At 25.5% G+C, this 10,816-nt stretch overlaps 1 long non-coding RNA gene across 5 annotated transcripts; it reads left to right on the forward strand.

Annotated features, from left to right (window-relative positions):
- Window positions 1-1,308: 1,308 nt before the first annotated feature.
- Window positions 1,309-10,400, forward strand: LOC136092316 (uncharacterized). 5 transcript variants are annotated; one of them, XR_010644337.1, is made up of 9 exons: window positions 1,312-1,517; window positions 1,923-1,959; window positions 2,091-2,231; window positions 3,746-3,989; window positions 4,074-4,311; window positions 4,762-4,850; window positions 8,088-8,273; window positions 8,370-9,344; window positions 10,153-10,400. It is a non-coding gene; the product is annotated as an uncharacterized LOC136092316 (long non-coding RNA). The 5 variants fall into 5 exon arrangements; XR_010644333.1 differs by lacking the exon at window positions 4,762-4,850 and having other exon boundaries at window positions 1,309-1,517; XR_010644334.1 differs by lacking the exon at window positions 4,762-4,850 and having other exon boundaries at window positions 2,059-2,231.
- Window positions 10,401-10,816: the final 416 nt, after the last annotated feature.

The following is a 10,816-nucleotide window of genomic DNA, read 5'->3' on the forward strand; positions in this document are numbered from 1 at the left end:
CCATTTATTTAAGCCAAAAAATGAAAATACACGTTGTTCGATTTAAGAATTGACTAAAATGTTCTAAGAAATAATTTTATACTTAATCATGAAAGCATAAAAATTCAGACAAAATAATAAAAAAGTTTGCCTAAATTGAACTTTTACCTTCACGCTTTTTTTTGTAGAAAACATTCAAGCTTTCCAAATACTTGTATTTGGAAGAAAAAGAGTGCTTTCGCTTATAAAAATTTTTTATAATAAAATATAATATATTATTTTAATATTAGATCAAGATTAAAAAGGTTCCGTAATAAACAATAAAAATGTCAAAAAACAAAATTGGTATTTTTTTCATTAACATTCTTAAAGTACTCTGGTAAACTACAGAATAAAGGTGGATTACACGTTTTTGAAATGTTTTGGAAAACAATAGTAAGTGACGCATCTTCATGAATTTAAATATCGCACCAGATTAAAATACTTTGAAGTTTCGAATAATTTTGATAAATTTTTCTCTTATAACGATATTACATTAAAAGATAAAAACGAACGATTACACTATTTGTAAATATATATACATATACATACATATATATATATATATATATATATATATATATATATATATATATATATATATATATATATATATATATATATATATATATATATATATATATATATATATATATATATATATATATCTTTATATATTTATGTATATATATATATATATATATATATATATATATATATATATATATATATATATATATATATATATATATATTGATAAATGTTGTATATTGCTGGAAATACAACTCTTGTCTGTTTAAGAGTGATCAATATCTTTTTGAAAAAAATAGATCAAATAATAATATTAAAATATTTTAAATGAGAAAATACAACTTTGTAATGGAACTTGAAGTTTCATGCCATTCGGCAATCATTAGCAATATTATTCAAATATAAAATAAAAACCGTTATAAAAAATACAAATTTAGCGTTGCAACGGCATCTGACGTCAAGTGTACGTGATCCGATATTTGCTAATCGCCGGTATCAAAGTTAGAAAGTGAAAATTTTTTCCTATGTTTACAAGCAAAAACCAATTCACTTTTTTTATTAAGTAGTAAACCACTATCAAAATTCATAATAAAATATTTTTAAAAATAAAAAAATAAAAAATATATATATATTTAAAAAATAAAAAATATTTTATTATTTTATTATCAGCATCATACATTCACACATGACGTAGTTATTACGAAAAATGCAAAGAATGTTTGTTATTTTGCAAATTAAATCGGATAATGTGACTGTCAGTTTAAACTGACGCTAGCCACATAAGGGTTAATGTAACCTCGTTATATGATAAAACTTTTTCAAAAAGGTCTTACATTCTTAACTACAAAGTGCTTTAATCTGGCACCATATTTAAATCCATAAAGTCACCATCTATTGTTTTCCAAAACATTTAAAAAACGTGAAATCCACCCTGATTCTTTAGTTTACTAGCGTACTTCGAGAATAATGTAAGTAAAAATAATACTGAATTTTTTTGGATATTTTTTTTTGTTTATTACGAAACCTTTAAAATCATGATGTAATATTAAAACAATATATTTGATTTTAATATAAAAAACTTTTATGCGCGAATGAACTCTTCTTTATACCAGTATTTGGATTGCCTGAATTTTTTCCATAAAAAAACGAGTGGAAGTAAACGTTCAATTTAGGCAAACGTTTTTATCATTTTGTTTGATTTTTTATGCTTTTATGATTAAATATAACATTATTTATGTGAACGTTTAAGTTCATTCTTAAATCGAGCAGCTTGTCTTTTTTTTTTTGAATAAATGAAATAGATATTATAAAAGGGTTCGAAAGAAAAAGTTTCATTTTAGGGAAACGCTGACTATTTTTTCGTTTCATTTTAGTGTATTATTCCTAAAAATAAAGTTAATCTATGTAATCGTAAGTTTGACTTATTATAGTTATTATTGTTTTTTTATATTATTTTTATGAAACCATGATCTAATATTGAACTAATATATTTTTTTATTTTAAAACAAGTTTTCAAACGAATGAACTTTTTTTTGTACCAGTATTTGGATATCTTGAGTTTTCTCTGTAAAAAGGTGTGAAAGTAAAAGTTCAATATGGGCAAACGTTTTTACTATTTTGTTTGATTTTTTAACAAATCACAAGATCTAAATATAAAGTGATGTCAACTTTCTGTTTTTAAGGTTAGTTAAAAAGTGTTTGTTATGAAATTTCTTTAATAGCGTAGAATTATGGGTTGTTTTTTTTGGTATATTCTTTCATAACTTATAATAAGGAGGATTTTTTTTGGTATATCTTTTAACGAGTCAAGTTAGTTCAGTAATTATATAGTGTTTTTGTAATCGATCAATGAAATGAAACCGGTTTTATATAAAAAGAAAAATCAAATCGTTCTCAAAAATAAATTATTATTTTTATTTTCTTTAAGGAGCCAAATCAGTTTAGTAGTAATATAGTGATTTTGCAATCGATCAGTGAAACGAAACTGATTTTAAATAAGATGAAAAATCAAATCGTTCTCAAACACATGTTACATGTTTATACTTTTATTCGTTTTTACGCATCTGCTTCAGCTGAATATACTTAAATGTTTAGTCATATATCAGCTGGTTATGCATATTTTGTTATAACTTTACCTGGTATGAATACTTTATATAGCTTTAAGTTTTAATATTAAAATATAAATCTAGACAAGTCTAAACATTGTCAATTAAAATAAGAAAGCACTTTTTTTTTTTTACACTTGTATAAACACTTGTTTATACAAGTGTATCGATTGAAATTCATCTTTATAAACAAAAAGCCTATTTAAATCATCATATTTTAAAAAACAAAATCTTGTTTTAAAATAAATACAACACTACATGCTCGCACACTTTTTTAATAATGAAAGTCGTTTTATAAATTGCAACTTGAGGATGACACAAAAGGAGGAAATATATGTATATCAGTACAAAAATGGTTAAAAATACAAGTCATCACAAAATGGTTAAAAATGCAAACCAAAAAGATTTTAATGTTATACAAATAAAAATATTCTTAAAATAAATATCTTCAATTTTTTTTTTAGTTTATAAAATGAGTACAATTCATATTAGAAAGAGTGTTTTTATTTTATCAACGCTTTAGCAAAATTCTTTGTACAAGAAAATAAATATTTTGCTTTGTTTAGTAGCTTATATTTTATTTAAATAAGTTTAAAAAAAATTATTTTTACAAATTATCAAAGTATTTCACAAAATGCATTGTAAACAAAGTAAAAGAAGAACAAAAGACGTCAAAAATGACATGTTGTAAATATTATAGACGTCTAATAAAACGCCTAACAAAAGATATATTATATAACTCGATTTATAACAATCGTCTATTCTCATAAAAAATGACTTAATTATAATTACATTCAAAAGATTTTTTTCTATAATGAATATTTGAAATCAAAAAATTTTTTCAAAATTTTATTTTGGTGTTGTCGAAAGTAAAACCTATTTTAGTCGAAATTGATTTTGGCTTCAAAAACCATAAAATATAGAACCTTAAACACAAAAAATGCTCTCTAAAAGCTAATTCAAAATAAATAAAAATCAGTTAGGTTGATAAAAGAAATTCATTTTGCATTTAATGTTAATGCAAAGCCTATAATAATAACATGTAAAAGTAAAATATCCTTATATAAACGTTTTTTAATTTTTTGCACTAGTTAAAAAAATGTATTTGTTTGTGTTTTTGCTGTTCGCCTTTATAAGCAAGTGTTTGGCCACACCTTATTGCAATGCTGAATGGTGTAATCCAGGTCATGAACCGTACCCAAATATTGTTTCAGTAATGACTGGATATAATATTCTTCAAGGAAATCCTTTTACTTCATCTCATATATTTTTGTTCCAACCTATAAAACACCTTCTGGTAGCTATGCTCTTCATGGTGGAGTTACTGTGCGTCAGGTGATAAACATAGATTTTTGAAAGAAAAAAAAATAGATATAAGCCTTCTATAACTTGTTTATATATCTTGTTAATTTTTTTCAGACTTTACTGTGCAGTATATTTTCAAGTTCAAATACAATAACAACACTAAATGACTATGCATAAAATATTGGATCAAAATCTTCACAGGGAACAACGTTTACTTCAAACCTTGAGTATAAAGTCAGCGCTGAACTTAAAGGTGTGGGTGTTAAGGCAACCGTTCCACCTTTAGTTGATGCTGCTTTCTCATCAAGCTATGAGTACAGAAACAATGAACTTTTTTTTAGTCAAAAAAGAGGTAAGGAATATATAATAATTTAAAGCTTTTTTATTTCCTTTTTATAAATTAATTTTTAAGATAAAATTTTATATATATATTTCTTGTATAATAATAATAATAATAATCGTAGTAATAATAATAATAATAATATAAATATTTTACGTGATTTTTATTATTTAATTTTAATGATTATTTTCACATATTAAGTAATCAATTAACTTAAGTTTATAAATACATTTATAAACTTATTAAGTAACATGATTTAAAGCATTACATAATTGGGATTTAATAAGTTCGAAAAAGTTACAAATATTTTTTACATTGTAATTGCGACAGTAACATTCTAGTTATAATTTATTAAAATTAGAGTAGGAACTTCAGTCGATTTTAAGATCTCGTAATATAATTTGGCTAAGATGTTAATTTTAATTTTATTGCATTCAAGATGTTAATCTTGTTTTAAAATAGGTTTAACCAATTTTGTAGCACTTCTGGTTGTCAAGAACTTTGCATTTTTATTCTACCTAATTTGACATTTTTTTGACAATCAAAATTCCGTATGTTTATTTTAGTTTTTTGTTAATATTTTTCCTTACCATCATAACTGTGTAAAAAATTTTTAGCAACGATTTTAGGCAATAATATATCTGTTATCATGAAACATTATACAAATAAAACAACACTTATTTGACATTTAAACTTTTGAAAAAATATATGCAGAAAAAAAACATAAGGCCGAAAAAATAAATACACATTAATATTGTCATAGACACATTACCAAACAATATAGTCGTATCTCTATTACAACATTAAATTGTTAAAAATAAAACACAAGGTTGCCCAATTTTAAAATTTCTCAAATATTATAGATACAATATTATAAATATTATAGATCAATAAAAACGATTTATATCTATACATATAAAAGATATATATACATATATATATATATATATATATATATATATATATATATATATATATATATATATATATATATATATATATATATATATATATATATATATAAGTAGTATAAAAAACGGATTCTGGGCCAATATATTTCAGCTCTATCCCAAACTATAATCTCATATCATCTTTCAGCTATAAACATATCCATATTCTATAGTATAAAAACCGGATTAATCATCGTTTGTCTAAGAAGGTATGATACATCTCTACCCTATTTCAACATTTATATTATGAGATCTATTTAATCAGAACGACATGGTATTCATTATATAAATATAATTAAAAGGCAAAATCTAGCCTAAGCCATAGGTCATTGATCACTCACGCGTAAATGTAATCATGTCCTATTAAATCAGACTTATCAGTTCTTTATTATCAACCCATGAGTTGAACAAATCAGGATACCCATACCACTTTAGTAATGACTTGTTTTTAAGTTTACGAATAACTTTCTGTTCCAAAGTTAGATAATAAATGCAATTTACAAAAAATTAGACATTTCAATGAAATCTGCTTGCTCGCCTTTCTTTACACCAACCTAGTTCTATAAAACTTTAGACAGTAACTTTTTCTTCATATCTTTAAGCCTTAAATTAAAGAGTGGATTAACTGGCCCAAGATCAGACATGGTAGTTTCAAAAGAACATACAAGATTAGAAAAATTGTTTTCCTAGCTGCTACTTTTCAAAATGTAACATATATCATCAAATATTTTGGTTAACGAATTAGTGGTACAATTTGCATCACTGCCAGCCATTTCACATAATCAAAAAGAAAAAGACTTACATTTGTGGTAGTAACTTGGAAATTTTGAAAATGTCTATGATGTTTACTGGTACCGTCACTGTGAAGATAATTGCCCGAATTAGTTTCTGCAGTGTATATCAATTTTTCTGCAACATGTTGAGCAAGTGCTAAAGCCTCAGTCATTGATCGAGATTTTGTACCAATTGAGGGAAGCTTCTCTTTATCTATTTTTGCTAGATTTTTTAAAACAATAGTGATAACTTCATTAACTTTGTTCATGCTGACCTTTAAAGAAACTAACTCCAAAATAACATCTTTTATATCATTGGTATACCTTCCGTTTTGAAATGTTATTATTTTGCGGTCATGGAGAAGACAACTTAACTTATAATCTTTGTTTACTTTGCCTAATACTCCAGTGTTAGGAGAGTCAGTTTCCTTTTCAGGATCATTTAAACAGTTAGAAGACAAATTTTATTGTTTATTTGCGACCACGCTAAGCTCCTTGTTTACATAATGCAATTTTTGGCATGTAATTCTTTTTTTCTAAGAAAACTTCTTTTATTAAGATTTTTAATGACCTCATTATAAAAATCTTATATAATTCTTTTATTTCCTTATTTTTTTTCTTTTTTTATTGGTGAATCTTATAACTTGCATGTAATTGTTTATATGTCTTTTTAGGGTCGTTGGACGTAAATTTTTTTTTATCATATTACTAATACAAACATTAGCAGATATGAACTTATTTATACAATGAGATGAAGCTAGTTTCGAATTTTTAAAGCAATTTATCGAGATTTGGTGGTTCAATTTTCTTTTTTTACCTATCGTTCTATTTTTTTCACTCGATATGCATAATACACAACTAGTTTCCGAATTTGGCGTTTTAAAGAGCATCAGCTTTTATATATATATATATATATATATATATATATATATATATATATATATATATATATATATATATATATATATATATATATATATATATATCTTCTTTGATTGTTTTTTTTTTAACGATTTCAATTTATCTACAACAATTTTAATTTTGCTGTACAAGCTTAAATTATTTTTAGTTACTGAAAACAAATTGGAGAATCGGCTTGTTAAATTCGAGCACACCGTTTTCAAAATTTTATTACTCAATCATATATACCAATCATATCATTTTTTATAAATCATCATTATAAAGCTAATTTTATACAAATACTGTATTATACAATTAAATTATTATATTGCTTTTGCAAAGTAGATACCGAAATAATTTTTGAAACAAATTAAGACAGACTGAATGGAAGAAGTGGATGGGATTTTGAAGGTTTTAAATTAAATTTAAAAATTAAGCTGAATACCCAAATGTTAGCAAAAACTTTTTTTATAGTTATTTTAGACCAACTCATTCATCACAAAACCAAAAAAAAAAAAAAAAATTAAAGCAACGAAAAATAGTTATATATTATTTTAAAGGACGCTCGAACGCAAATAAAATATTTTTAAGCTAAAATAATTACAAAAACTTAATGAAAACCGCTCCTATAGCCAGATAGCCTGATATTGAAAATTCTAGCATATATTTAATGAAAGTTTAATCATTTTACTTTTTGTAAAACGTTTTACTATGGCATTTTAGATTATAAAAGTCGTTCTAAATTCAATCTAAAAAAGACTTCTTTATAAATAAAAAAATTTGAAAATTTGTTTACGGAATTTGTCACGTGACTGAAATGACTTATTAGACCAATTTTTTTATTCCATTGACTTGTTTACTTGTTTTGGGCGTTTTTCCAGAAAATTTTACAGTAAGAAAATTAAAAAGTTTGTAAAGACATCTATAACGTCTACTCAGTTAAGATACTTTTACGAACTAGAAAGAAATACCTACGGAAAATTTTTTTTTACCGTCAAATAAAAAATATTTACAGTTTAAATTACTTCAGACAGATAGGAATTATGTCTATAAATATAAGTTTTTTCATATTGTTGATTGATTTATTCACAAAGCTAAAGACTTTGTATTGAACATGAAAAAGTGTTGGGAATAATTTTTTAAAACCTTTTTTTGATTCACATAGGCGTTTTGACCTTACGAGAAGCTACATGCGCTACCTTATACTGTTCGAATAAGTCCTTTTGATCCGCGGCCATTTAGTAATGGCTTCGTTAACTCTTTAATTCGCTTAAATAACACAGTCGAATCTAACCGACATTCTGTCGTTAATGACTTTGTTAGAGAGTTTGGAACACATTATCTTCAACAGGTGATATTTTAAACTCATAATGTAGTTTTGTGAATTTTACCCTCGAAGTTAAATATTTTCTTAAGCATTAATACGAAACTTTTGTTAATATTTTAGACTACAATGGGTGCACGAACTGCAATAACACGGCGATATTCTGCAAATGAATTTAAGCAAAGTACGGATGACCAAATACAAAAGTGCAACGAAGACCGATTAAAATTGACGATTGCAGGAATTGGTGTTGGTCGCATATCCCAAAGTTGTAACGATATTGCCAATTCAGCAAGTAGCAGTTCCGTAGAAGGATTTGAGCGTGAAACAGTAACATCTTACGGTTCCAAGCCAGCGGCTGACCTTATTTCGTGGTCTTGACAAAAGTTTCAATCTCCTTCGCCAATAAAAATGGAACTGAGCTCTTTACTGAATTTATTCACAGCAACTCACATGAAAAGTCACCCGACTATTAACTACAAGGGTATTTTGAAGTGGCTCGGGCCCTTAATGTACGATTATTGCGAGAAGAATAAAGTCGAACTTGGAATTAAATCATGTAATCCACAAACAAAGAACAGTTGTGGCTGGAATGACAACTGTATTCCACGACAACAAGTTTGCAACAACAACCCAAATAACGTTGGTTATACTTGCTGTACTCCAAAGTGTTCGCTTCTTCCTTGCAAAAATTGAGGAACTTGCCAAGACTTTACCGACAGTTCGTGTACATTCCGATGTTCGTGTCGCAATGGCTGGCAAGGCGCCACGTGTGAAGAAAAATATGTTGTGTTCGATATCATAAAAGCGGAAATTGAGCAACAAATGATTCTACATAGTGGAAAAAGCAATGATGATTTTAGAGGAATACTTCATCAATATTTGTCTCAACTTTATCCAAAATACTATTTTACTGTTAATGCTTATAACAAAGTTAGTGGCTTTGACGGCCATTCAGTAACAGGTAGTTACGTTCACTTTTTTAGACAATATAGACGAAACCTTGTAGTCGGATGGGCTAGACATAATTCAATATTTCCATTACCAGAGAAATTTAATGAAATTGCCGGTGCTGTTCTGCGGTCCTTCACTAATTATGTAAGTACTTTGTTCAAATACATTACTTAGATTTTATTATGTTGTTTTACGGTCGTTAAATTTAATCATCTTTAGTCCCTAACAGAGATTTTCGTAAGTTTTTATTATTTTATTTTTTTATAGAAAAATTGTTTGAATATTAAAAAGTATTTTGAACGTGCATTAAACTTTTATCTGTAGTAAAATAAATATAGAATGCTAGAAAAACAAAAAGTCAAAGTATAATATAACAAAAAATAAGGATATATTTACTTAGAATTAAACAAACTTTTTTATATTACATATTATATGATACTTGTACTATATAATATAATAGTTTTCATAAGAAAACTATAAAAATATTGGCTTACCATAACGTAAGTATTTTGATCCATCCTTTTTATAAAAACCTGTACCCAATCTTTTATTCTAATGATTAATAAATGAAAAAGATACGACAAAAAATAAAAATGGATATGCAAATGCAAAAGTAAAACAGATGCAATTATATTTAGTACAAAATTTATATACAATTCTATATTAATTGTTTTAATTATTCGAATGTTTGTGTTCCTTTCGCTACAGCAATGCCTCAATATTCACAAAAATTTTTTGAAACATAAAAAATGAGTGTTAAGATTTAAAGGCTTTTTTTTTATATATATATCAACTATATTTTGTTACGTCAGATTTTAGATTTGAACTGAATAATGTCTTTAAATTAATATTTTTTATTTATTTTACATAACTTATTCATTTATTTTTCATAATTGTACTACCTTTACGCGCTGCTTATTATTTACACAATATGTATTTTTATTAATTACAGAAAATCGATGCACGAGACAGTATGAACAAAGCATATGCAGTAGCTATTTCTTACGGATATCCTGTTGTGTTTGTACACGTTGTTCGTTTCGGAAATGGCCTCCGCTCTTATTACAATGGATATACAAGCTTCCAAAACTTTAAAGTTGGTAGTCACGAATCAAGTGTTGTTATTATGTTTGGAAATAATTAAATGAATAAATAAAAATAAAAAAATAGTTTTTTAATCAATGGAAGATATTTTGAAAATAATTTTTAGTTTTATTAATGCTATCTTAAACTACAGTTTTGTTGCATGTTTAATGCCTTCTTCAACTATATTAGCAATATTAGATGGAAGGTGACGTTAAACTTCTTGTTAAATATCTTTTTATATAATCGCTATGCTTTGTTACAAAACTTTTAGATCCTCTTGGAGCACTTTAACAACTTTGCAAAAACATAAATCCTATTTTTTTATACAGTTTTATACAACAACTAGTAAATATAAAAGTAATTACAAGTTGAAAAAGAAATACTTTTCATAATTATAATTATAATTATAGTTGATGATACTTTTGTTAAACCTAATAAATTAGGCACTTCAGTCACGTGACAAATTCCCTAAACAAATATTGCGAAGTTTTTATATATATATATAAGACTTTTTCAGATAAAATTAAGAC

The sequence above is a fragment of the Hydra vulgaris genome, chromosome 15 (assembly GCF_038396675.1).
Source record: "Hydra vulgaris chromosome 15, alternate assembly HydraT2T_AEP".
Classification (NCBI taxonomy): domain Eukaryota; kingdom Metazoa; phylum Cnidaria; class Hydrozoa; order Anthoathecata; family Hydridae; genus Hydra; species Hydra vulgaris.